This window comes from Acinonyx jubatus, chromosome E3, assembly GCF_027475565.1.
Source record: "Acinonyx jubatus isolate Ajub_Pintada_27869175 chromosome E3, VMU_Ajub_asm_v1.0, whole genome shotgun sequence".
In the NCBI taxonomy this organism is placed as follows: domain Eukaryota; kingdom Metazoa; phylum Chordata; class Mammalia; order Carnivora; family Felidae; genus Acinonyx; species Acinonyx jubatus.
The window spans coordinates 3,414,174-3,440,000 of NC_069398.1; the positions used below are offsets into that span (position 1 = coordinate 3,414,174).

General features: G+C 47.7%; 1 long non-coding RNA gene across 1 annotated transcript in view; it reads left to right on the forward strand.

Moving 5' to 3' along the window:
- LOC128313617 (uncharacterized) overlaps positions 1-25,827 on the forward strand; it is a 194,651-nt gene that overhangs the window by 10,528 nt on the left and 158,296 nt on the right. Inside the window, exon 2 of the long non-coding RNA XR_008294564.1 lies at positions 11,599-11,700. This is a non-coding gene — a long non-coding RNA (uncharacterized LOC128313617). The remainder of the gene's footprint in view (positions 1-11,598; positions 11,701-25,827) is intronic.

The window sequence follows — 25,827 nt, forward strand, 5'->3', positions numbered from 1 at the left end:
ACTTTTCCAAGTTACAAAGCTGGTCGGAGGCCGAGTGGTTTCCGAGGGCTGTGTCCTCTCGGAGCTCTGCCCTGCCTCCATGGGCAGGTCATTTAGGGAAACCAGAAAGAAATCGGGGCGCAGGGGAATAAGGGATGACAAGAGGTGTGTCCTTCCATTACCTGTGAACTGTAAGTTCTACGCTGGATGGAAGCAGGTTTCCCGCCCCCGGACGGAGTCAGGGCCGCTTTTTGGACCTGGCATGATTTCATGCCTTCCCCAAACGCGCGATTCTTGCTGAGCTGACACGATGCTCGCAACGCTGTGTTCACACTGCAGGTGTCTTAGGGTTTGGGTTGGAAGGAGACCACAGAGCAGCGCCCTCAAGCTCCTCGCCTTGGGCTGTGCGGACTGTGGCTACCAGAGGGGACCCCTCAGAGCCGGGTAGCCGAGACACCAGAGCTGGGGCCTCCATGCAGCGTTCGCTGGGTTAATGAAATCAAAAGCTTTAGAAGGAAGGAGAATTGAGATTTGCTTTTTAAAAATGAACATTAACCACATTATCGATCCTTTCTTTGTTTTTTGCTTCCTCTTTGTCTTTGGGGTCCCTGGGGTGTGCTTGCTGTGGGCTTCGCGTACAGTAAACATCGTGGTAATTAAAATGCTAACTTAGACCAAAAAGGAGAGCTCACCGTGGAAAGGGGTAGAGACTCTGTCTAGTGAGCCCAGAAATGGCATGCTGCTGGTTTGAGCTCCTCCTTCTTCAAAGGGAGGTGGCTTCTGCTGAGAACGAATGGCCGGCCGCTCCAAGGCCTATCCGTTTTTCTTTTGTCTGGATCCCCGTTCGCATTTTTCCTTTGCTTTGAGACGTTAGCTCTGGGAGGTGGCATGGCTCATTGGAACAGCCGCTTCAAACAGCCACTGAGAATCCCTTGCTCACCATTGTCCGAGCATGTGATCTTGACCGTGGTTCTTAACCTTGCTCAGCTTCAATTCCCTCATTCATTAAATCAGGATGGGGACACCCTACCTGCTGGATGTCGGGGCCTGCATCGCTCAGCAGTCGGTAACTTACTTTTAAGATGATTTTTGGGGTGGGCATCTTAATAGCCAGAGAACAACTTGATGGGGACAGAACAGACTTTTCCCCTTGGGGGACGTTAGCACGTCACCTCTCAGCTCGTAAATTATGAAATATCTTCTCCCCCCGCCGGGCCGTCAGCCTGGTGGAGCCGCAGACCTCACAGGGCCCGAACAGGAGTCGGATTTGTCAATGAGCAGGACTGACGTGTGCACAATGTAGCTGCCACAGTCTTTCCTCTGCTGTGCTCCACGCTTTTCCCTGGAGCCGCGCTGTGTTTCCAGGACGGCCTCCTGCTGTCCTGCGATGGTAGGGTTCCTTCAGCTCTTGGCTCATGGGTGATGCCTGGTTCTGTCTCTGGCCAAGCCAGCAATCTTCCCCTCGTTTCTGTTCCTGCACACAGCTATTCTGATCATGCACAGAAGGGAGGGAGAGGAGGCATGCGCTACAGTGAGGCAGAGTGGGGTTTGCCCCCAGCTTCCAGACCCGCCTGTGAACTCTCAGCACCCACTTCCTCGGTGGCACGATAAGGCAGAGTAGTCCTGCCTTCCCCATAGCTTTGTCATAGGGAGTACATGAAGTGCCTGTCAGACAAGCACTTAGCTGAAGGCATACATGTTAGGTGTTATTATGTCTGCCTTTTTTTTTTTTTAACGAGAAACTCTTTGCACTGTTTCTTCGCCCATCTTGCTAAAATCCTCTGAGATAGAACACAGAGATCCGTAAAAGAATCCTCAGAGTCAGATGTTTCACTCTCCATTTGCCTCGACAGTCAAAGGACAAGCAGGACCTCACGCTGCCATCTTCCTCATCGAATGAGGAAGATTCAAGTAGGCCATTGCTTTCAGACAGGATGGCAGGTGTCATTAGTCTGAGAAGTCAGCAGAGGGTGGATGTCAAAACCTCCTTGGCTTGGTTTTTGAGACCTTCCATGACCTGGCCCTCACCTGCCTTTTGGCCTCCTTGCCCTCTGCTTCCCCTCAGGGGCACACAGGGTGACCGCGGTGTATGGGATCACACTTTCCCACGTGGCCAAGGTTGGGAGTTTAAAATGATTAGAGAATCAAGCGCTGGACTTCAAGGTTGATATTCCTTGGATATTCCTGGAATCAAGGTTGATTTTGTCTTCCAGCCCTCCTTGGAGACTGGAAATCAGCATGGCCTGGGGGCAAAGCTCTCTGGAGCAGGTCACTTGGCCTGGATTCTTCCTTCTGCTTGGTATGACCTCAGGCACCCTCACAGCAGAGGGATGAATGGTGGCCTCTCCAGTTCTTTCCATCCTTCTGGGATTCTAATGGAATTGCCTCTCCCTGTCCTGGTTCCAAGTTTCTGTTGTCCCTAAGCTTCTTACCATTGTCTTCACCTCCCGCTTATAAATGTTTAAAAATATTCACTTGACGCACAGTGGGATTATAGACTCTCTCATTTCCGAAATGAAAAGCAGCTCATGCATTATTCAAGAAAAATATTGTATTATTGAACAAAGGATGCATGCATTCATCCCTTATTATGCATTCCAGTCTTTGCTATCTTATTAGTAGATGTGTTCTGTGAGCATTTCACTGATGGGGTTTGTAAACAAAGGCAGAGATCAAATGCTAGTGTGTTTCGATAGCAAGATTAAGAGATGATTGTGAAGCCATCAGTTGGCATGCCTGGGAGGTCATCTGGTCTACCCAGTGCCTGGGCTCCTCCCTATTCTTACCCACTGGAAGTTCACCCTTGGCTTAAACTCTTCCAGTGATGGGAAGCTTACCGCTCTGATTTCCTCTTTGTGGAGTTTGGCAGGACGTTTCTTTCACATGGGCTGAAATCTCTCTTCCTGTGGCCCCTACTTAGTTTCCACACCAGACAGTTCTGTTCCCATTTCTCCATGACAGGTCTTATGTGAAGACGGTGATTGCCATCATCCACCCAAGTTCTTTGAAAGACTAAATACTCCCTGAGTCTTCAGCACCTGCCCATTGCACAAAACGAGAGCCACCTGGACCTACCAGATATTCAAAGAGCGTCTTCTTTATGTTCCAGGCACTTTGATAAACATGTTTATAGCTTCTAGCAGGGATCAAAATTCACTGCACATCTCTCCAGCCCTGTCTCCCAGTGCTCTCCCCTCATCCTCATTCTTCAGCCTCCCTGGCTTTCTAGTCCTCCAGCACACCGAGCTCCTCCTTGCTCAGGGCCTTTACACATGCCCTCTTCACTGCCTGGGAGGCATTCCCAAGGTCTTCATATCCGCTGCCCACTTCTCACCATGCAGCTGTCAACTGAAAGGACACCTACTCCGAGAAGCTTCCTTGGACTTCTGTCTAAACCAGAGTCTCTGTCCTATTTCTACCCCAGCACTCTCCACCCTGTTATCTGTCCTGTTTTATTTTTCTGCAGCATCTTGCATTAAATCCGTCTATTTGGCAAATCTTTACTGAACACCTACTACTATGTGCCTCCGATTGCTAGGAAGCTGAGCTACATTGAAGAATGTAACAATGATTCTTGCCTTCACAGAGCTTACGTTATCTCAGGAGAGACAGAAAATACACAGCAAACACGGATGAATGATCATTTCGTCATTTCAGAGATGTGATTTCCGCAAGGACAATTTTAATACATGAAATAATCTTTTTTTATTTGTTTATGTATTTATTGTTTGTCTCTCCTCCCTAGAAAGTAAGATCTGTGAGGGTAGACTTTGTCTTATTTCTGTCTGAACCCAGTATCTGGCACATTGTAGGCACTCAGTGGATTTTTGTGGCATGACTGTCGAATGCCTATCTGACAAGATAAGAGGCCACGGCAGAGATTTTTGTCCAAGGTATAACATAAAATCCATGCCATTGTTATCTGTACCCTCCATTTCTCCGTGTGAATTTTGTGGTTTTTTAGGTCTTGCCTCTCTCCTTCCTTTCCCATCTTTCCCATAGAGCTGCAAGAAGAAAAGATTTATATCCATGTGCAGCTAGCACATCCCATGATATGGCTTGACAGAGCAAAGGCTAGCATTCCCATTTTGCAGATGAAGAAACTGAGGCTCAGGCCATGCAGGTTTAGGGGCAGAGTGTGGACTTGAATCAGGGTCCTTTCCGCCAACAGGAAGACCAGTGGGAAGCCCACCCCCTTTGGCGTTCCTGCGCCATCCCCAGGCCAGAGCTTCTGTGAGTGGCACAGACGATGGGTTGTCCGTGAGGACTCTCACGAGAGTGGACTCCTCACCCCCTCCTCTGAGTCGAACACGGAGGTGGAATTTTCCCGAGAGCGAATGTGCTGCTTCACAGCTCCCTCTGAACCAGTGCGGTCAGGGGCAAATCCTGCTCTGCCTGATGGAGCCTCTTAAACAGATCCAAATAAGTAAGCAGGAAGCTTTGAATAATTGGCTTTTGCTTCTCAAAGCCAATTGTTATCAAAATGAATCCTCCCTTCTGCCTCTTTCATTACATTTAACTAAATTGTCTCAGGGTCTTGGCAAAAAGGTTAACTCTTTTACTTCCAGATGTTTTCAAGACGACACTCCCTTCCCTTTCTACAGAATTTTAGGATTCACACGGTCCTTTCCTACAAACGACAAATGTGATTTCAGTCCAGGCATACACACCGTCCTGTGATGTGGGAAGGTACTTTAAAGGCCGGGCATCCACGGATGGACGCATACGTTTTTCAGCAACAGAAAGCTTCTTTCCAATGGACATAAAAATAAAGGGAATTTACTGATATAGAACAGAAATGTCCAAAGGAAGTACCAATTTTGGGTGCGGTGTGATTATTACTATGCCTTCATTTCTCTGTGATTTGTTTTTTTTAGTTATTTTGCAAGTCAGATTCACTCTCAAGCTGGTTTCTTTCATGGCTGCAATATGGATACAACAAGCAACGCTTCACGCTTTCTCATGCGCATCCTCAGGGCAGAAAGAGCACTACTGTTTCCACATTCCACGCAAGAGGCTGGAGATTCGGCTCCCTTGCACCTGCAAGGGTCACATGCCCGCCCTGAACTGGGGACCGTGGCTGGGGACTGACCGATACTGGTTGGCTTCAGCCAGTCAGAGCTCCCCCCCTGTTTCAGGGCGTGAAGTCGGTTTCGCCCAAAGCATATTGATGCTGTCAGGGGGAGGGGAGAGGCTACAGGTGACGGACAGGGAGCCGACACGTTTGTACTGCAGGTCCACGTTAGGGTAGGAAGAACTGAGGAGTGAGTGGTTTCTTTAAGGGCATTTCAGTTACTCGGTAGTGGAGCGGAGACTGGAAGCTAGAGTCTCATCTTTGAATTCAGAGGTCAGTCCAAACACCAAATCCTCCTTCGTCCTTCGGCAGTGCTGAGTTTGTGGTCTTCCTCTTGTTCAGAGGCTGGACAGTAGCAGCAGAGTAGGACGTTAGGCATGCGGGACAGCTTCCTTCATGGCTTGCGGATACCAGAAACCCCACGTAATTACCTTCTTTTGGGCTGTAACGTTGCTCATTTAGGCATCAGCTGATACTCACTGGGCTGGGAACACTGGCTGGCCTGGACCATCTGGAAACCTGTCTTTTAATCAAGCATCTTTTAGTTGCAAATAAGAGGAACTGATTCAAGCCAGGCTGAGAAAAAAAAGGAGGGGCTTCACTCTAAGTATGGTATTCTCCATCTCATCCCCTGTCTTCCCATAACATACGATTACAACGTAATCGTGGACGCCGAAAAGTTTAGTAACAGTACACACATAGCTGTGGACAATCGATTGACCCTCAAGGCTCTTGCATCCTGTCCGGTAGCTCACGTTGGTCTTTCAGGGTGATACTCTGTTCCTGTTGTTACATCTGGGTTTAGGCGACTTCAGCTAAAACCTAACTCAATTTGCATATACTCCAGCTAGCTCGTTTAGGCTTAATTAGATGCATGTGTTCAAGAGCAGAGGGGAGCCTGAAGAGTTTCGCAGGAAATGAAGGTGAGGACGAATCGGAAATCTGGATGGCCAAGTCCATTCACCTCCTTATCTGGCTCAGATGCTCTGTCGCTGAGGCCTCAAGGGTGTGCCTCTTTGTCCCAAGCTTGCGTTCTGCTTCTGGTCCCATGGGTCCAAGCCAGAGACTGCTCCGGGCTGCCAGGAGACTTGCTGGTTTTGTAAAGTTCCTTCCACTCACTCTCCTGCAACAGCTGGGAGAATGGAGAATTTCTTGGCTGTTCAAATATTCAAACAGTACAAGTCAGGGTGAGCTGTCTTCTCCATGTCCTTATGAAGACGCCGGATGGCCCTTTTTGGAGGTGGTAAGAGAGTGGCCTTCTTGTATATGCGGATTAAATAATTGTGAATGATCCCTTCCCATTCATGGATTTCATAATTTCCTCCTCCTCCCCGAAAGATCCCAATGCTGAGATGACCCTATGAGGAAGCAGGTGCCTTCTCCCAAGGATGAATTAATTCCTCCTTTGCTTCCCCCATGAATTCTCTAGAGTTTCTTTGCTCCAGCTGCACAGCCTCAGCATTAGTTAAGAGCTTGCTGGAAATGTAAACTCTCAAACCTCATCCCAGACCTTGAAGCAGAATCTGTATTTTAGTAATATTTTGTAGGTCGCTCACATGTGCATTGAACTTCGAGATGCGCTGCTGTAGAAAATGTCTCTATTATGTGAGTCTTTCATTGCACTTGTTGTATTGCTTACCTGTGTCCAGGAGGTCATGTCTTACCTGCGACAGTCATGTCTATTCACAAGGGTATCCCCATCTCCTATGGAGGAGCTGGTATCTAGGGGATATTCAGTAGCTGTTGGATGGATGGATGGATGGATGGATGGATGGATGGGTAAAGCAAGTTTCACTGCCTGTCTGGGAGGTCACCTGCCCTAGTGGAAGGAGGAAACAGACAGATGGGATAGCTCTGGGGGTGTGTTCTACCCTGTCTCCCAGAGTCCCTTTTGGGATGGAGCCCCAGTTGCCCACAGTGGTGACCTACTCACAGCACACCCTGTATTGGTTCCTTTCCCTTCCCTGACTTATTTCCCTCTGGTGCTTCTTGGGGTCTCCTTACAAATGCATGGCGTTCAGACCCTTACCTTAGGATCTTCTCAGAAACCAAATCAAAGAGCATCCACTGCAGCCAACCTCTTCTCATCATCTGACATTATGGTAAGCACCTGTGTGCATGATCTCATTTAATCTTTGCAGCAGCCCTGGCAGGTAGGGACCACTAGTTCTCCATAGGAAGAAAATGTAGCTCGGGCAGGCAGAGTGATGTGCTGCAGCTCCCCAGCTGGTGATGGGTCGAGCCAGGGTTTGGACCTGTTGATGTTTGGTTTCACACCTCATGGTCTTTACAGACTCACCTCCCAAGACTTCGTGTTTTATCACCTGAGATCACGAATGTGAAGATGCTTGGTGAAGGTTACCAGCTCAATCGTCATTATCGTGTTTCTAGGATAAGCAGACTTTGTCAAAATCTTTCTTTCCAAGTGATTAGGACAAGTCAGCCAGGGCTTGAGTTACAAGGGGGTGTGATAAGGATACTTTGGAGGGTCCTCATGTTAGGATTCCGAGGGACCACAGGAAAATGGGGAAGTGCTAAGTCTAGGGACAGGGGAGATCTTGTTGGTAGAATAGGATGCGGCTGGATAGTTCAAGGAGAAGATGTGGGAAAGCCGGAATGATCTGGATCCCTCTGTGGACGCAGTCTGTGTATGGTGCTTGGGTGTTGAGGCACAGCTAAGGACCATGGTAGACAAGAGTGGAAGTAGGAAGCAGGATTTTGTGTCGTTCAGGGCAGTCAGAGTTGGGTGCCTGGTATAAATAAATTCTCCATGGCAGAGTGGCAAACAGCTTTTCTCTCACATGTCAGCCCCCGGGCACTGAGAGTGGCTTCCTGGAGCCCTGTGCAGAGGACAGTTCTGAGGCTGCTTCTCACCTCAGAGTGAAAGAAAGGCACGATTGATTAGTGATGTCTGCCAGGGGCACAGGCGTGGAGTGTCGGTGCACGTGCCACATGGAGGGACAGACTGGATTCCAGCGTGAGTCAGAAGTATTCCTCCGGTTAGGACTGAAGCAACATTTACATTTCAAGTAGGCTTCCACTTTTGAAAGGGACGGTTTCCCCTTGAAGAGAGTTTATCTTTAATTTGAACATATGTGGCTAAACTCAGGCAATATGCAGAATCAGAGCTTGATTGTAATTCCCGAGGACAAGGAAGAGGAAAATCAGTGCATAATTTACTGAGTAGGACTCATACAGAAGGAGGAACCTGTATGCATTGATGCATTGAGTGCCTGCCTTCCTCCCTCCCCTCCCCTCCCCTCCCCTCCCCATACCTTCTTTCCTCCTCATGGTGCCTTCTGTTGGGTGGGCTTTGGTGATGCTGAGTCTTATCATAACCTTTTCTGAGTCTGTGATCTGCCCCTCCAGACACTCTGGCTTCTTTGTCTTGCCTAAGCATCAGGGACAAGTCCTGACTGTTGGAATTTTATTTTCTTAACTTGCTGCCTTTAGGGGAGGGAGGCAAAGTTCCCCTGCACAGGTCATGGCGTATGGTGCATCTGCCTGTGAGGAATGCTGCACAGGAATTATAAATAATGCAGGCACTTGTGCCCTTGAGTTTGGAGTGCATGTAGAATCTGCTGCATCATGTAACTTACTAAAGCTCCGTGCAGACCTGCATGGTGGTGGAGGTGGGGGTTGGCCAGGCTCACACGTAGTTTAACCCGGGACTGGTGTCCTTGACTTCACAGTGCCCTTGGGAACCAAGGTGAAGTCACACGGAATGGTCTTGTCATGAATTCACGTTGGGACAATTTCTGTTCATATTTAATTAATAATTGTCAGGGTAGATGCTTTCACAGTGTACTCCACACTCAGGCTCTGGAATAGGAAGTGGCTTTTCTAAAATGAGCCTTGCACTCAGCACATTCCTGGGGGAGAGGGGAGATACTGCTCTTCTGGCGCAAAAGGATCGTTCGGAAGTGCAGTTAGACGGAGTATTTTGCCACAGAAGAAGGATGGGAAGCGGATTTCTTTGGTTGGCAGTAGATGCGTGGTACTTAACTAAGCAGAGAAGATTGAGGCTGAGGCTGGGATCGGTGGGCTGAAATGCCAAGACTGATGCAAAATGTCTGCCATGAGCAGAGCTGGGGAAGAACCAGGAGATGCCCGTATGTGCCAGCCCTTCTCCAAGAGGAAGTTGTCTCGAAAAACAGGGCACGTGGAACAGACACCAACTCTTCTGGAAGTGAAAAAGAATTGGACGAGGTCCATCCGGACCACCCGTCACTGGAGGGACAGTTTGGATTTAGACATTGGCAGTCTCCAGGAAGAGCTAGCCTCTCCATCCTCCACTGTTTCCTAAGAGCATGAGCCAAAAGTATTGTTTAAGACCTAATGCAAATGAGGTTTTCAGGCAGAGGAGAGACAGGAGACAGGAAAGCAAATACCTCCTTTTGGCACTGGGCACTGACTAGCAGAACCGTGAAGGAGATGGCTTTGTGGAACCACCTCAAAAATAGCGTGTCATTTTCCTGGAATTTCCATGTCTTCTAAAGCAGCGCAGTGAAGAGAGTTCGCTCAGCTCTGACGCGGATTCGAATCCTGACTCCATCATCTGTTGCCTGAATAACCTTGGACAGGTCCCGTGAACTTTTGGAGTCTGATTTTCTTCGTGTGTAAATTAAGACTAAGACCACAAGACCCGTTTAACTGATAAGATTTGGCCAAAAGTAGAATGTGACTACCTTCCCCGTGGAATCGACAGGTGTGGACGCAACTAGGACGGTGTCCGGGCAGATTCACAAAGGGACGGACCACCCTGGTTTTGCCTCCTCTTTTGCTCCTACCGTTGAGGTCCTGGATCCCCTCTGAGAGGTCACGCCTTCCAGAATGTCTCCAGAAGAGACAAAAAGAGCTTCCGATCTTGGGGCATTTGGTCATTTTATCAGGAGACTCTGCAGGAAACAGCAGTGGGGAGGTTCAAGCTTGTCTCGCGGGCGATGATTCAGCCTGGCTGTCTGGGTCAGCGTCTCCCCTTCTTTGTGAATGTCCTGCGTGTGGAGTTTTGCCCCTTGCTTTTCTGTAGCGGGGAGAGGGAGACCAGGACCACTTCCCACCCGGGTCTCTATGAAGCCCCAGAGTGAGGATCGCTGCCAGATGCTTTCCTGCTGTCTGGTTCTTTCTGGAGCCAAGTTCTGCCTCTCCTTTTTGAGGTTCTGGAATCACGCAACCCTTACAGCCCCAGGGAGAACGAGGTTTCTGTTAGAGCCATAAAAGGCCCCAGACAGGAAGGACCTAGGGGGATGGCAGGGCGGTCCTTACCCAAGTAGCTCTACTAGCAGAAGGAAAGTCTATGCAGAGGTCTGGGCCCATGACCTTCTCTGCCTCAAGGCGAGCCAGAAATCTCTAGCAGCCAGTGCATGGGTAAGTCAAGGTTTCCTAGCTTGTGTTCTTACAACCCTCCATGCCGGTTAAATATAGTTGTGCTCCTGTGATAGGAATCCATGCCAATAGTAGGTTTTCCTTCTCCTACTTCACCTAAGACCCACCCACCATCCCTCCATCCTTGGCCCTAGCTGTGTAGACACTAGGTCTGTCAGGGTCCTAGGTCTACCAGGGTCTTTCCTCACTCTGGAATTTAAGCCGCAGTAATTCTGTTTTAGTTTTTGTTTCTTCCCTCCTAGCCTGGTTATTGAGACAGGATCAAGGCTGGCATCCAGCTCTTGCCTCCTGCTTCTCCTCTTGCAAGCCGAGAGGCCCGGCTGTCTGTGTCCAGAGTCAGGCACCTGCTGGGCTTCGGGGTTGGGTTTATTCCCCTGTCTCGCCCACGGAAGAGAAAGGCCCTGGTCGCCGGGCCTCTTTGAGAGCACTGAGACGTGGAGCCCGGGAGGCATCTCCCCACGGGCAATCAAGGCAGACGCTAAAGCCGATTTTTCTGTTTTCTGGCAGCAGCCGTTGCTTGCCTTCTCCCTCTGGGGAAATTAGCTTGCTGGCTCAGAGCGAGGGAAAATAAACAAGTCCAACCTGAAATATGCATTAGGGTTTGGCTATTTTTGGAGGTTTCCAAGATTGAAAATGGCTGACGGCTGACCAGTTCCCATCTGTCCCGAATTAAGTTTCAGCAGCTTTGCAGGGAGTGTGCGGGCGCCCATCAGAACCTTGAGCTGAGATTGGCAGTGACCTGTGGATCTGGTCGAAAGAACTGCGGCCCTAACTGGCTCATTTCTCTTAGTGACCAGCTCCGAGAGGAGGTGGACAAGGGATCTGGGTCAGGATGGGTCCATGGTTTTGAAGTCAAGGGAGAGCAGGGGCTGGTTGCGTTTCCCCCGACTGATGGACTTGGAGCTTCGGACACGTTTTGGTCCTTCTGCATCAGGAGGAGGGGCGGTCTCATTCATCTACCACCAGATTGTGAGTGTGCCACACACAGGGATTACCTCTGCTATGGACTGAATGTCTCTTCCCCCCGGCCCCCCAAAACTCATATGAGCCCTAATGTGACAGTTTGGGGAGGTGTGCCTTTGAGGGGTGATTAGGTCATGAGGGTGGAGCCCCCTGGTGGGGAGGAGAACTAACGCTTTCTTTTCCCCCCTCTGTGTGAGGACACGGTGAGAAGATGGCCATCTGCAGACCAGGAAGAGCCAGCCCCTCACCAGACACCAGATGTGCCGGCACCTTGACCTTGGACTTCAGCCTCCAGAACCGTAAGAAATCAGTATTTGTTGTTTCAGCCCCCAGTCTCCGGTGTTTTGTTACCACAGCCCAAGCTGACCAAGGCAGCATCTCTCTTATCCACAGCCCTCAGTAAAATGCCTGGTGCGTAGTAGGTGCTCAATAAGTGTGTGTTCAGTAAGTGGGGGTGAGGTCGGGGAGAGCAAATACTGAACGTTGCTGTGGACTTGCCGCTGCGCTTTTTACACTGTCTCACTCACAGACCCATTTTACAGATTCGGAAATAGAGATGAGAACACGTTTTATCCGTGTCTGCCCTTTGCCCTCGTTACTGACTATGCCTGTCCCCACCTTGGTACCTGTCGCTCTCTGCATGAGGGCTCTCTCTCAGCCCAGTGTAGGGCAGCCCGCAGCATCATGGAGTTGAAGCCCCAGGAGCAATGATTCCTAGGAGACTGGAGGATGAACACCCGTTCAGATGGGGCAGTTCAGGGGCACCGTCTATACCGTTTTGCAGAGCCACCTGCTGGCTACCAGAGAGGTGCCCACAGCGATGGGCACCATGGGCATCTGTGGGCCCTGTCTTGGCTCCTTTCCTTCCCACACCCTTCCTCGGGCTCCTGGGCTCACCTCCTGAGTGCACTAGTTGCTTTGAGTGTCTGGTCTTTCTTGCTCCTGGGGGTGCCAGCCTGAGATTCTGGGGGTCCCGTGGGCTGGCCTGGGGCAGGGAACGGAGAGACCGGGAGGCCTGTCTCACTCCCCACCCTCTGTCCTTTCTCCCATCCCTCCCCTTGGGGGAGCTGAGCAGCAGACGGAGTGCTGCTCACACACACAGACGGCCCTCAGGTGCCCCTTTCAACTCACCAGGGGCTGGCACGCTCAGCGGGGGACCAGTGTACTTGTCGGGGGGGGGGGGGGTGGCACACTTACCAGGTTGTTGACAAACTCGCCAGGGAGCTGACACACTCATGGGGGGGCAGTGCACTCCTGGAGGGGCTGACACACTTGCTGGGAAGCTGACACGCTCAGGAGGCTGACAGGCTCACTGAGGAGGAGAGCAGCGGAGCCAGAAGTGACGTTGAGTGTGAATCGAGAGACGAGGGTCCAAGCCGCGGACTGCCTCCCAGAGCCGTGTGGGTCCCGCAAGCTCCCTGTGCTCCCCGGGCCTCCCTTAGAAGGAGGTGACGCAACACCGTCACTGGGTGACGCCCAGGTGTCCTCTGACGGAGGACTGGATAAACACAGTGTGGGAGATCTGTACTTGGAATACTCAGCCATGAAGGAACCTGGTACTGACATGTGCTGTGATGTGCGTGAACCTTGAGAACACGATGCTGTGGGAGGACCCCAGACATGAAAGGTCACAGATTGTGTGATGCCGATTCAGTGAAATTTCCAGAGCAGCTAAATCCATGCAGACAGAAAGTAGATTAGTGATTTCCAGGAACTTGGGCAAAAGGGATTTGGGGGTGCCTGCCTAACGGGCCTGGGCTTTCCTTCTGAGGTGCCCAAAGTCTCTTAGAATCAGATAGAGGTGTTGGCTGCACGATATTGTGGACGTACTAAATGCCACTGAATCGCTCACGTTAAAATGGTTCATGGTTAATTTGACATAGGTGGATTCTCCCTTAAAAAGAAGGGTGTGACTGGGTAACCTAGTGGTGCTCGTTCCCTGGCTGCACATCTGGGCCACCTGGGAGCTTTCAGAATACTGATGTCGAGCCCCATGCCAGAGACTCTGATTCCATGGGTCATTTTTAAAAGTTCTCCCCAAGATCCTAACCTGTGGCAAGGTTCAGAATCACTGATCAGCATCTGAGGTTCCTGCCACCTCTGTGTTTAGTGTGAATTTGAGTCAGTATACCCCCTCTCTCATACTATTTTATTTTATTTTATTTTATTTATTTATTTTTTCTCGTACTATTTTAAATCTTTGCAAATTGTGGAATAAAAGCCTTAGGAGTTGTTGTCGTTGTAAAGGTGTTAGAGGCACGTGCTTGTAGGAGAGGCAACTTTTGGGGTGGGGGTTGTGGAGGAGGAGAGGAGTTGCTGGAGCCTGGAACCACCCCTCCCCCAGCCCCGTGCATCCAGCCTCTTTCAGTCACAGGAAAGTGTCCCTCCCAGCAGCAACTCATCCTTGGCAGAGTTAATATGTCAGATCACACATACAGTGTCAACCCTTTAAAGATATTCAGGCTGAAGTGGATGCAGTTTCATTCACACATTTACACGGAGGACCTACTGTGTGCCAGGCATTGTGCTTGGTGATGGAGAGGAGGAGGGGAGAGCGATTGAGAGGAATCAGAGCTCCGTTCAGGAGCTCCCTGTTGAGTTGTGCAAGATGGAAACGTCGTACAATAAAACAGTAACGTTCCTGATACTGCAATCCATTGGTTAACCTGGACTGATGATCTACTGCATGCCAGGCCCTTTAGTCAGACCACCTCATTACCCGATGGCTAAGTCACTGGCTCCAAGCGGTGGTTAATTTTGTGCATCGACCTGACGAGCTAAGGGATGCCTAAATAGCTGGTAAAACGGGACTTCTGGGTGTGTCTGTGAGGGTGTTTCTGGAAGAGATGAGCGTTGGAATCAGTAGACTAAAGAAGATGGCCTTCACCTTTGTGGGCAGGTGTCGCCCAATCTGTTGAGGGCCCACGTAGAACAAAAAGGCTGAGGAAGGGTAGGCTTGCTGTCTCTGCTGGAGCTCAGAGGGCCATCTTCTCCTGCCCTCACATGTCAGCAAGCCTGGTTCTCAGGACTTTGGACGTGGACTGGGGTTTGTACCATCAGCTGCCCGGTTTCTCAGGCTTCAGGTTTGGGCTGGGCTATACTTGTTACTACCCTGGGCCTCCAGCTTGGAGATTGCAGATCGTGGGACTTCTTAGCCTCCTTAATTGCATGAGCCAATTCCTTATAATAACTCCTCCCTGCCTCTATCTGTCTTACTGGTTCTGTTTCTCCAGAGAAATCTAACAAACCAGGTTCCATGGCTGAGAAGTAGTAGAATCTTAGCTCCTGACCACCATGTTTTCCCGCTTGGGTTTCACGGCTGACTCGGACCTTGCTGCTTAGAGACATAAGTGGCGCTAGGAGCACAGGAGTGTGGGCAGTTTGTTTCACATGAGGGAGACCTTCCTCCGAGTCCTGCCCACTGTGTAATCACTTGACACTTTGCTGCCTGACATAGTGGCCTCGGGCAGGTGGGAGACAAGGCTTTGTGATTTTAAAAGCCTTGTATGGTGGACAGAGGGAAGGCTTGTTGGAGTCACACTGCCTGAGTTTGAGTCTTGCACTGTGACCTTGGACAAACACCTCTGAGCCTGCCAGTTCCTTCACCTGTAAATGGAAATAAGGAGAGGACCCCCTCTCACATCATCACGGTGAAAATTAGAAGAGAGAATTCATGTAGGAGCTTGGCAGATTATAAACCTTCAAATGTCAGTTACCATTTGGAAGCTAAAAATGCCTTCACATTACGGTCTGAATGAGTTCTAGCTTTGAAAATAGCTCCAAATTCCATTTATGTTGAGAACCACATTCTGTTCCCCATGCCTCTGTGTGTGATGGCCCCTGGGAGTTGGGTGGTCATTAAGTGCTGTGTGGAACGAAGTCCTGTCCGTTCTGAAGGCCATTGCAGGAGGCTGGGTGACCCAAAGAAACTCCCTTCTGCTCTATGCCAGGAGATTTGGGGACTTGGAGGTCAAAAGCATGCAATGCTTCTACAAATCTAATAGAAATTCTTTCCGCCTCTTGAACGCAATGAAATTAGCCGGTGCTGATGTATTTCAGGAAATTCCTAGAATTCTCGGGTTATAGGAGAATATATTTGGACCGTTCTAACAATGCTAGAGTATTTTTTATGATAGTCCACTAAAATAGTCATCCCTGTTTAAATGGCCTAGAGATGGCAATTGTACTATGTTTTAAGTTAAAAAAAAAAAAGATTAGGTAATACGTGTGTGTGGCATAAAATTTAAAAGGGTACGTGGCCTGGCAATGCAGCCTCCCTGTTCAGAGTCAGCTGTCGATACTGGTTCCTTGTTTGTCCTTCCAGAGACAGCCCATAAATTTATCCTCTATTCCTCTCCCACCGTCCCCTGCATCAATGGTGGCTTACTATAGTCACCATTCTGTTCCCGATCTCCCCTCCCCTCCCCTCTCCTGGTCAATTTTAACAATATGCGTCTTGGGGACTGTTCTATACTGTTAGAAAAGCAGCATTCCATTTTAAGGATGTCTCATAATCTATCTTCCCAAGAATTTATTTATAGTTTTTAGGTTATCCTCACTATTTCCCTATTGTAAGCAATATTGCAAATAGCCTTTGTATTTCACACAAGTTCAAGTGTGATTGTAGGATAACTTTCCCCCAGCAGAATTTCTGGGTCACATAGTACATGCGTTTTTTAATTTTAAAAGTTTGTGCCACTGTTAGTGGGGATGTAAATCGGTGCAGCCACCATGGAAAACAGTGTGGAGGTTCCTCAAAAAATTAAAAATAAAACTACCATATGATCCAGCAATTTAAAGGCATGAAATCACTATCTTGGAGAGATACCTGCACCCCTATGTTCATGGCAGCATTATTTGCAATAGTTAAGACATGGAGACAACCTGAGTGTCCATCAGTGGATGAGTGGATAAAGAAAATGATACACACACAGAGTGGAGTATCATTCAGCCATAAAAAGAAGGGATTCCTGCCATTTGTGAGAACAAGGATGGATCTTGGGGGTATTATGTCAAGTGAAATAAGTCAGACGAAGATAAATACTATATGATCCCACTTATATGGGGAATCTAAAAAAAAAGCCAAATTACAGAAACAGAGAGTAAAATGGTGGTTGCCAGGGGGTGGGGGAAGTGGGGAGATGATGGTCCAAACTGCAGGTTACAAGATGAACAAGTTTTGGGGATCCAGTGCACAGCATGGTGACTGTAGAGAACAGTATCGTATTACGTACTTGAAAGTTGCTAAGATCTGAATGTTCACACACACACACACACACACACACGTGTAGTTAGATGATGGATGTGTTGGCTAACCTTTCTCTGGTGATCACTTCACAATATATATGTATATCAAATAAGGAAAGTTTAAGTCAAATTTCTCTTCATAGCGGCTTATCAATTACCACGTGTTTTGAACTTCTAATGGGCCAGAGTCAAAATGGCTGAAAACACAATGTCATTCATGTTGGGGGGAAATAGCAGCGATGGGGATCTCTGTCCCCACAACCTCAGTGACATTGTGTTTTCAGCCATTATGATTTTGGCCCATTAGAAGTTCACAACTCGCGATTACAATTTTAATTTACATAGATCTTGTAATTCTTATGGGTGAGCATATTTTCAGATGTTTGAGAGCTATTCGTATTTTATTTTTTCTAACAATTTTTTTAAACGTTTATTTCTGAGAGACAGAGACAGAGCACAACGCGAGGAGGGGCAGAGAGAGAGGGAGACACAGAATCTGAAGCAGGCTCCAGGCTCTGAGCTGTCAGCACAGAGCCCAACACAGGGCTCGAACCCACAAACCACGAGATCATGACCTGAGCCGAAGTCGGACGCCCAACCGACTGAGCCAGCCAGGCTCCCCTATTTGTATTTTGTTTTTAAATGAAGGACATTTGGTCCATTTTCCTATTGAGCTGTTGACATTTTTTGAATTGATTTACAGGATTTCTTTCTATTTAGGAAATGACCTTTTCTTCTGGTTTGCATGAATATTTTCCCCAGTTTTGTCGTGTCTTTTTAAGCTTGGTGGTTTTTAAAGGTAGAAATTGCTTGTTTATTTGTTCAGATGTACCTTTCTTTTATACATGGATTCTGAATTTTAGTAGTCCTTAATGTGTTCTCTTCAAGATTTTACATATAAAAAAACCTTCGTGTTTTCTTTTAGTATTTTAATGGTTCCATTACCTAATGTTTAAATCTTGGCTCCCTCTGGAATTTGTTTTTGGTGCGAGGTCTAAAGTGAGGGTCTGCCTTTCTGTCTTTCCAGATGCTTTCCCAGTTGTTAACCACTTACGGAATAATCTTTCTTTCTCCCACTGATGTGAGTGCAACTACTATTATGTATCAACATCATGCATATATTTTGGGCCTGTTTCTGGATTTTTTCATCTGAAATTCTCCACCCTCTGTCTTTGGAGTTCTCCAGTCTTTTTGTCCCAAGTCCTCCACAATGTGAGAAAGGAAGTTTCTGTGTATTTTCGCCTGGATTCTGCTTTTGCAGTGGCTTCTATCTGGGACTAAACTCATGCTTGAGGTGGTGGCTGGCTAGAAAGGAGGCGTGTGGATCAGGAAATCCCTCCCCTCCATTAGCGCAACCATATTCTCTCAGAATTCAGAGGTTCCAAATTGCTGCGTTGGAAAGACAGAATGAAAAATGGGTTGACCTCCTCTCTTGTGGAGAACCAGCTAATGATAATAATGACATTGATGATTATAAACTACCATCCGGTGGTGCCAGGCAAGCTAAATATGTTATTCCATTGATTTCCTCCCGCATCCAGTAGGTTTGCATTTTTATCTGCACATTACAGAAGAGGGAAGGCCAGGGGTGGGGGTGTCGAAAAGAATACGAAATAGAGGTGGGATTTGGACCCGGGTATAACTGATTCCAAATATAGGATCTTCTCCTGTGTGTATTGCAGGATCTCGGGCACAATATGGCCAATGAAACCACACTTTGTTTACCTTTCCTTCCTTCATTAATTCATTCCAGGATCACTTTGGAGCACTTGGTCACTATTAACAGAAGTCAGAAAATCAGGGCAGGCAGATGGCATAAATGAATGAGGTTACCCAGATGGGACAATAGGGGGCAGTGAGGACTGTGGCAAAGAAGAGAACATATACATGTCACGCCTCACATTGGCTCCTGTCCCTCAGCCCAGACCATTGTTACTATGGAGGAACGTAAGCCTAGTGTCACCTAATCTTCTGATTCTTACAAGGAACCAGAAATCTAGTTTTTATGTGAAAGGTGTTAATTTTTAGATGTCAGCGAACTGTAAAAACAATGTATGCTCTTTAAAACTTAATACTTAATTCTAAAAGTTTCCCTGTAGATAGTGCATTAAACAAACATTTATTCCATCAAGCATGACTCAGCGATGGGAACAAATTATGGAGACACGCAGAAAACATGAATGATTCTTGGAAACAAAGTGCTGAGCAGAAGGCAGGCACATGGAAGGGCATGTGGAATATATCCACTTTCTTGAAATTCTAGAACTAGCAATATTCAGCAGTGATGAGGGTTAGGATTGACTGGGAAGGGAGAGAGGACCCTTGCGGGGTGGCCGTGATATTCCATATGTTCATACGTATTTGGGTTATGCTGATCCATGATTTTGCCAAAACCTAGTGAACGTGTGCCTGGAATGTGTCCATTACACTGTATGTCAGTTGTACACCAAAACTCTAGAAACAAGTATTGAACTCTACTTAATGATAATCGCGCCCAGTATTTAGGAGGAAGTGTACTGATGTCTGCAACCTACTTTGAAATGAACTAAGAATGGGACAGATTAATGGATGGAAGGGTAGATAAGGAGTCCATCAAATTTAGTAAAATGTTAGTGAATCAGTGTTGCATTTGAAAATTTCCATCACGGGGCACCTGGATGGCTTAGTCGGTTGAGCATCCAACTTCAGCTCAGGTCATGACCTCCCAGTTCCTGGGTTCGAGCCCCACATCAGGCTCTGTGCTGACAGCTCAGAGCTTGGAGGCTTCTTCAGATTCCGTGTCTCCCTTCCCCACTCACACTGTGTCCCCCCCCCCCTCTCTCTCTCTCTCTCTCTCTCTCTCTCTCTCTCAAAAATAAATAAACATTAAAAAACACCCAGTTACACAGTGCAAATTTCCATCATAAATTGGTGGGGAAAATGAGCAAAACAGACAGCATTGTGTGTAGGATAATGCACATACACACCTACTTTAATCACCTCTGGTTTTTGCACTGTACCCTTATGCTTCCCCACCAACCCGTGGCATCATGTCATCTGAGCAAGTTGATTACCAGGGGGTTGTTCCTGCAGCCACGCTCTTTGTTCTTCCATCCACCTTGAAGCAGGCTTGATAGATCAGGCACGGCTCACTGAGTGAAGGCATGAGAAAATCCATCACCTGATGACATCATTCACATTTCTCCACCATGACCTGTCCGAGACAGAAGCGAGCCTGGCCACCTTCTCATTAATCAACAGGAAAGAAGGAAACCATTTTGGCAACACAGCTTCTTAGCTCCCTTCTGCTAATCCATCTTGCCTCATTGGCATTCTTTCTCCACGTGGCATTTGAATTAAGAGGGGACAAAGATTATCCCGGAGCAGTCCCTTCACAGGGTTTAGGAGAGTGTTTGCAGGCCGAGTTGTGGTTCTGTGCACTGGTTGAGCAGGTGCAGCTTGTGGAGCAGGTGGCTGTGTCCATGTTGAAATCCCACTGTGTGTCCTTGGCCACAGTCAGCATCATAGAAACTATGACCAAGGAGTCTCAGAGTCTTGGAGACACCATCAGAATTGTGGGGAGAAGGGAACAGGGGAGGGTGGTTTCTCTATATACTCTCTTAGAAGTGGCACCGTTTCAGGAATTTTATTTTATTTATAATTTTTTTAATGTTTATTTATTTTTGAGAGAGGGAGAGAGGCAGATTCCAAGTGGGGGAGAGGCAAAGAGGGAGGGAAAGGCAGAATCCTAAGCAGGCTCTCAGCTGTTCAGCACAGAGCCCAACGCGGGGCTCGAGCCCACAAACCGTGATCATGAGCTGAGCCAAAGTCAGACACTTAACCTACTGAGCCACTCAGGCGTCCCGATTTCAAGCATTTTACAAGGCAATTTGTCATCCTAACAATTGTTAGGACTATGGTGCCTGCAGATTAGAAGAAGCCAGGGTCAGTCTTGTAAACATGTGATGCATCAAAGGTCAAACCTGTGGGCGTTTAGATTGTAGTCAAAAGAGAGCGCCTTTTTATGGGCTTTCCCCCTAAACTAGTTGAATTTTTCACTGGAATATTTGCTCCTTCTCCCTGGAGGAGAGTAATGCTTCCCTCTCTCAATGGTGTCATGCTTTTGACTTGCTTTGGCCAATGAAACATGAGCTGAAGTGACCTGAGTCGCGTCCTAAAAGAAGATTTGGGAGCCGTGTTCCTTTTTCCCCCATTGCCAAAGTCAAGCCCCAGATTATGGCTGCTCCAGCAGCCTAGGTCCTAGGGAGAAGACCCAGACCACAGCTCTGGCTGGCCCTGATGGACCTGCGACTTGAGTGAGAGACAAATATTTGTTACTGTCAAGTCACTGAGCTTTTGGGGTCATTTGTTCCTGCAGCATACCTAGCCTGTCCTAACTGATTGACTCTGAACCAGCAAAGGGGGCTTCTGCCCAAGTCCCATGGATGTGGTCCTCATGACATTAAGAGTTCTCTATAAAACTTCTGTGTAGTTTTTTGCTTTTTTTAAAAGAAAGTTAAGTTGTTGTTGTTTTTTTTTAATGTGTATTTTTGAGAGAGAGAGGAGAGAGGAGAGATTGGGAGACACAGAATCCAGAGCAGGCTCCAGGCTCTGAGCTGTCAGCACAGAGCCCTACTTGGGGCTCGAACTCATGACCTGTGAGATCATGACCTCAGCTGAAATCAGACACTTAATGGGCTGAGCCACCCAGGTGCCCCAGTCTAGTTTTGAAATAATGAAAACTGCGCAGTATAAAGCACCTTGGATAAAGATAAAGATAAGACAGTTTGTGTGTAATGACGTGTTGGGAGGGTGGTTGCTAAGCACAGAGCCCAAGTGGGTTGGTGAGGATGCAGTGGTTGTCAGAGACGAGGGAGCAGGTGGAGCCCTGGACCTGCTCTACTCTAGCTGTGTGGCTTTGGCCCAAACCCTTGGCCTCTCCAGTCCTCTGTACCTACTAGGTGGGGTTGGTGTGGACGAGGTCATATGGAAGAACTAGGTCAATTGCGAGGCTTACCATTGGGGTTCTTGTTGCTTTTTTCTCTTCTTCTTCCTCCCTCCCCCCTCCTCCTCCTCCTCTTACTGGCCTGAATAGTGTGGAGGAAGGGTGGGAGATGGTAAGTGGAGCATGAACAAGACAGGGTATGCCTGCAGACTGAGAGGGCTCCAGCTGCCCCACGAAGGGCCTCGTGTTCTGAGTTCCTGGCAGACCCCTCTGAACAGCGACTTGGCCATTCACTAGCTGTTGTAACCTTATAGGCGGCACGGGCTGAAGGAAAGCTGGGTGAAGACAGGTCTCTTCTCAGTTTTATTTTAAATGAATAAAATAAAAGAATTAGAATTACATGGGGAACCAATGTTATCGCTGTCAAGACATTTGAAAATGCCAATTTGTGGGGCACCTGGGTGGCTCAGTTGGTTAAGCTTCCGACTTCAGCTCAGGTCATAATCTCCCGGTTTGTGAATTCGAGCCCCACACTGGGTGAGCTTGAGCCCCGCTCCGGCCTCTGCACTCTCTCTCTCTGCCCTTTGCTCACTTGTGTTCTCTCTCCCTCTCTCTCTCTCTCTCTCTCTCTCTCTCTCTCTCTCTCTCTCTCTCTCTTTCTCTCTCAAAAACAAACTCCAGTTTGTGATAGAATGAATACACACAGTTCCTGACTGCTGCATTAAATGACTAGATGTATTGGCAGATCTAGTAACTGCCAATATTTCCGAGTTGTGCTGAGCACAAATAAGATTTTACAGTGTCTGCGACTATTGTGATGTGACGGGTAGATATCTGTGGTTTTCCTTGGTGACAAAGTCATGATAAAGTAAGTACTGCTATGCCCAGTTGTTTACATTCATTTGAAGGAAATGAAAACTTCCAGGTAGAGGTCCCTGAAAATCTTTTTCTAATTCAAGTTCCCATTTAAGTTCATGAAGTCCCAGACTTATCCCCAGGACACCTTGAGGGTCTGTGGAACCCAGATTAAGGACCCCTGCACCAGCTGTGTTTTCTCAAGGCATTCACAGCCTTTCTCTGAGCTTCACAGGCCTTCTGTGCGAGATAGTGTTCTCTGTTCTTGGTGGTTTTTTTTTTTTTTTTTATAACTTTTTCAGTGTTTGTTTATTTTTGAGAGAGAGCGAGAGAGCACAAGTGGGGGAGGGGCAGAGAGAGAAACACACATATGGAATCTGAAGCAGGCTCCAGGCTCTGAGCTGTCAGCACAGAGCCCGATGCGGGGCTTGAACCCTTGAACCATGAGATCATGACCTGAGTCAAAGTTGGACGCTTAAGTGACTGAGCCACCCAGGCACCCCTTGATGTTCTTTTTAAGTGTGGAATTTGTTTATCCTAAGGTGAGCAGCCCTTGTGGGGTCTTGATTCCCTGGATAATGGGTTTCAGGGGATAGTACCAAGGTAAGAAATGAGGACAACCAGCTGCTTCTCCTCTCTCCCCAAGTCCCTTGAAAGGACACAAGCAAGGGAGAGAGAGGAAAAAGTGAGAACTTAATATAAAGCAACAGACCAAAAAACAAGAAAGGGTGACATCTACAAACCAGAATTATTTTTTTTAAGTTTATTTATTTTGAGAGAGAGAGCGAGCGAGCACGTGTGCAGTGGAGGGTCAAAGAGTGAGGGAGAGAGAGAATCCCAAGCAGGCTTTATGCTGGCAGCGCAGAGCCCCGTGCGAATTCTCAATAGTTGTAGACACTGTAAAATATTAGTTGTGCTTAGCACCACCCTGAAATATTGGTAGATACTAGATCTCCCAATGGATCTAGTCATTTAATGCTAAGGTAGTGTGTGTATTCATTCTATCACAAGGAGTTGGGTGCTCAACCAAGTGACTGAACCACCTCACAAACCAGAGTTCTTCAAGAATTCCTGATAGATCAAAACCAGACCACATATTTGTGGAAGACCAGCCATTGGAAATCACAGCCTAGAACGTATTTAAAAGAATATCTGTCATTAGGGAGCACTTACTTTGTGCCAAGCTTTGGACTTACATTGTCTCTTTTAACCCTCATAATCATCCTGTGATGCAGCTTCTGGTACTGTCCCCAATTTATGGATGAATAAACTGAACCTCAGTGGGTTCAAGTCCTTTGCCCCAAATCACACAACCAGGCAGCTTCAAAGTCTATAATGTTGTCTCCTGCACTCTCCTGGTAGTTAATTGCTTCATTTAATTCTTATGCAGGAAGAAGCTTTCTTTTTTTTTTTTTCTTTCGTCTTTTTTTTTTTTAAGTCCTGCTGGAATCTGGAGGCTCAAGAACTGGGATGAAGACTGTTCTGGCACCACTCCTGGGTTGGGAAAAGCTTAAGCTGCTCCATTCCATTTTAAGGGCAACTCGGTCTTCATTAACCCTCTCCAGGTCAGCAATGCAGGCAGGAGTCGTCTGCCTCTTAGGGGGCCGCCAGGGGAACCCACGCTAATCCGTTTGGGCATATCTGCACTTGAACACAATTACCTCACTGTTTCTCTTCATCTCTCCTCTGAATACCATTTGCCCTAAAAATACTCTTTGACATTATGCACAAACATTGGAGAGACACTTACTTGGCCCTGACCTTTGTACGGTTCCTGCTAAAACAGATTCAGTGACACACAAATGGGGCTGAATTATTTATAGGCCTGAGGGGAAATCAAAGTTGCTTTTATTCCTATTGAAAATGTGGTAGAAGGCCAAAGAGTGCCAAATTAGCTTTGGCTCCTCCCAGAGGGTGTCCAGCTAAACTCAAGGATGCTTATTAAGGTTAGGGGTGTGCTCCACAAATGGGTCTTTGGAAAGCCCCATCCACCTGGGCTGTTTTTCCTTTTAAATGCCCCATTGGGGGACAGAGGTCTGCACCCTTCTTGACAGGAAGCTACCAGGATGAGAGTGGAGGTTTAAGGAGTGTCTGGGAGCTCAAAACACCCATGAGGTTGGCCATTTATGAGTGTATTGAGTAAGTCAGGTGACACTGATTGAGCACCTACTGGAGGCTAGGCACTGGAGACGGAGAGAGAAATTCATTAGCTCATTTGTGTAATGACTCAACAAATACTTATATGTGTCTTCCCTTGAGAGGTACTGTTTCCAGCACTTGGGAAGTGTTTAACAAGACTGACAAGGTCTGCACTTGTGAGCAAAACACTGTTCCTGTCCTCAGGGAACTCAGCATAATGAATGCCTCCTCCTTTCCCTCACCATCTTCATCATCACCATCATCACCACTGTCATCATCCCCACCACCCTCATCCCCACCATCATCACATTCATCTTCATCTTCATCGTCATCATCATCATCATAATTTATTGAATACTTACTACTTGTCTGACACTATCCTAAGTTCTTTACATCTATCAATTCAACTAATCCCCATAAGCACTCAGTGACATAGGAATTATTAATGTCATCCCCTTTTCATAGTTAGGTGCGTGAGGACAGGGCCTGAGGAGCACACTTTTTCCCTCTCTCTGTTCCTCCTTGATGCATTCAGTCCCAAGTGTGATGCCCCAAAGCATCTTAACCTCAACCTTAGATGTCAGTCCCCTCAGCCTTCAGGAATGCCAGGTGTCACATGAAGATTATGATTTTCTACATGAGCTGTACATGAAAAGCTTTAATGAGAACACAGAAGGCACTCAATTCATTGTTTTCAATTGTTTGTTTCTCTTGTATGTGTAGGGTGGGGCAGAAATTTGCTCTGATGTCAAACTCTTGGGGGCTCTGTCCATTTGGGACCTGTAAACACAGCTGGACCCTGGCATCACCTGGGTCCAATGTGTGCATTTGAGCTGACCAGCCTGGATTATCATTCTGGGCTCATTCCCTCTGACACCAAGTTTGGGCTTTATTCCTTTCGGCTGTTTGATCAGAATGGTGGGAGTTTCCTTCTGGGGAAGTGCACTGCCTTTCCCACCATTTGAATGTCCCAACCAGAGCTTCATGGGGAGAGAAGAGGGCCAACCTTGAGCTTTAGAGAAGTTTGTACGCACTATTTTAAGCATCAGTTTATAACAGGTATGGCGTGGAGACTGAGGTGGCCCTCCATTTCATGGGAAAGGAGCAGCAGGAAGGTCTTGTGTCTTCTCCCTAAAGAGGAAGAGCACCCATGTTGTTTGTGTGGGTGTGGGGTACCTGTTGGGAGGAAATGCCGTCAAGGCATCTTTCCGGGGACCCAGAGGTAAGGGTGGTAGGCAGAAGGGATTCATCCAGGCCGGAG